This window comes from Scylla paramamosain, chromosome 12, assembly GCF_035594125.1.
Source record: "Scylla paramamosain isolate STU-SP2022 chromosome 12, ASM3559412v1, whole genome shotgun sequence".
Lineage (NCBI taxonomy): Eukaryota > Metazoa > Arthropoda > Malacostraca > Decapoda > Portunidae > Scylla > Scylla paramamosain.
This window is the reverse complement of record NC_087162.1, coordinates 2215001-2217500: the sequence shown is the minus strand read 5'-3', so window position 1 is coordinate 2217500 and position 2500 is coordinate 2215001. Positions and strand designations below refer to the sequence as shown.

Below are 2500 nucleotides of genomic sequence, written 5' to 3'. Positions count from 1 at the left end.
ACATTGATATATCAGACTGAATAAGAGGAACGGAGCAACAAGGAAGGATCTAAATGAATATTAACCACGTTGAAAACTAGACAAGTTTGAATTCATATGCAATTTTTTTTTGTATATGCTCAAATATATTTGAATATACGTGTGTGTGTATGTATGTATGTATGTATGTAAGTATATATTTATATCTCTATGTCTCTGTGTATATATACTCGTATATTACCGATGCATTTAACTATGTATCTCTCTAAACTCTAGTAATGAGCAGCATAACAATAGCTTCTTTACACTTCATCTCTCCTTAAAAAAGCCGCGGCTTATTACCAGGTGTAAAAACCTAAATAATCTCAGCGGTGATTGTCGGCCTGGAAAAGCTGTGTATGCCTCCAACCCTGACCTGACATAGGAGGATATTACCACATCCTTCTCTGGCATGCAGGTCACTGTCAGAACTTGGATTGCAAATTACTTGAGGGGATACACAAGGTCAATATCGATAACTTACATGCTTTCCCTTGCAAATTACAGTGCCATAAATTATTTTCATGCTTTCCTCTGCAGATTACGGTGTCATCAATTATTTTCATGCTTTCCTCTGCAAATTACAGTGGCATCAGTTGTATAAATGTTTGCATGCTTCCGATACACACACACACACACACACACACACACACACACAACACACACACAGGATGGTATCACCTATCTCGCTAAGCACTCCGGAAGGCAGAACGGTAAGCAGATCACGGCCAGTTGCTCAATCTGGCTATTCATCTCCCCTCTTCATCTGCTCCAGTCGCACGTACTGCACACACACACACACACACACACTTACAATCAGGCCGACAATCATATCGATGTAAAGACCGACTGACCGACCGACAGACCAAAAGGCAGACGGACGGACCGACTGATACAGACAGACAGACAGACAGGCAGGCAGACAGAGAGAGAGACACACACAGATTGATACATTGACGATAGATGAAGGCAGACAAACAGTCTGAGAGAGAGAGAGAGAGAGAGAGAGAGAGAGAGAGAGAGAGAGAGAGAGAGAGAGAGAGAGAGAGAGAGAGAGAGAGAGAGAGAGAGAGAGAGAGAGAGTTGGAAGTACAGCATACATGTGTAAAAAATATGTACTGTACACAGTATACCAAGAAAAAAGCTACGTTTTAAGAAGCTAAAAAATCGATCTTTTCACAAACACTTTCATTTACCTTAGATAAAAAATTAACAGCATTTTGTAGCTTCGTAGCACTTATTAACTTTTTGAGCTCGAGTTACTGCCACAGTTCCCTAGATTCTGAAGCAGACAACGCGACCTGCTATTGCAAGAATTTACACTTCAGAATCTAAGAGCAGCCATTCTCAAGCCAAAAAAACAACACAAAACTTTCCACTGGTGAGATTTTGTGTCCATGTGAAATCTTGCGCATTTTTCTCCATTGATCAGTTTGTTTCTGAAATATTTTTCTTTGAATTCTGTATCATTTTGAATAACATGAAACAAACTGATAATGCAAGCTTCCCTCCTCGTCGTCCTCCACCACCCGTCCTTGCCTCCTGCTCTCCCTCTCATCCTCCTCTCTACTTCCTGCGGACGCCGATAGATCCGTTATTTGGGTTACAGCACCTCGACCTTCGCTTACCTTCGAACGGTTGTTCTCGCTGCGTTGAAGTTCCCTGTCGTTGAGTATTTTAAGTCCTGGATCACTTGTACTTTTTAGCTATGTCAGCTTGCTAAACTGTCTACACTTAATATCACTATATATTTCACCACAAAAGGTTTCTTTCTTTCATGTGGCATACAGACACTCGTTAAGAGTTCAGTTCGTTGCAGGATTTGTGAGTCACATTAATTTATTTCGCATGTGCATTCATTCTAACTCAGCTACTTGAAGTCTAGAGACTACATCGTTTAAAACCTCGTCCCGCAGATAACTATGTCGCTTGCTTTATTTTATTTTTTTTGCACCAAGACTAATGATGTGCTAAGACCGTGAGGCGGCAACGCGCGAGGCGAGCGGAGTGCAGTGCGCGACAGTATTCCCAGACGGCCTGGAACACCTCACTCCTCAGGTCTGGGTCTGCGGGACGGTCGGCACGCGAGTATCTGCCAGCGAGTGAGGCAGTGCTGCCCGCGCCACTCTTCCTCCGCCCCCGCCACTTTCACTCTCGACCGCCCGGGTGCTTCCAGTGCCTCGCTTCAGCTGGTCCACTTTGCTGCTGCTGCTCAAGGTCACAGAGCACGCCTGAGGAGCGCTGGGCCCGCACGGAGCTTTAAATACACCAATCAAACAGACATGAAGGGAAGGCTTTCGTTACATTAATCGAGTGTTTATTCGCTTTACTGTATTTACTGTCGTCATGAACGGCTAAGTTTTGAAGTACGACGTTCACATCAGCCATCTCAGAATATCCTTGAAATGAAGAGTAATAGGACGTGTAGGAACGCGACTTTTTCAGTCTATAAACTAGGCAACTCTTTCAGTCTATAAAACAG

The 2500-nt window shown here is 43.4% G+C and overlaps 1 protein-coding gene across 5 annotated transcripts in view; it reads right to left on the bottom strand.

Annotated features, from left to right (window-relative positions):
* LOC135105508 (uncharacterized) overlaps positions 1-2500 on the bottom strand; it is a 174871-nt gene that overhangs the window by 90905 nt on the left and 81466 nt on the right. For 2 of the 5 annotated variants that reach the window (XM_064013663.1, XM_064013665.1), the window contains exon 1: positions 1647-2500. This exon is cut by the window's right edge. The exons of the other annotated variants lie outside the window; for them this stretch is intronic. The gene's annotated coding sequence lies outside the window, so the exon portion shown is untranslated. The remainder of the gene's footprint in view (positions 1-1646) is intronic. 5 annotated transcript variants of the gene reach the window in all.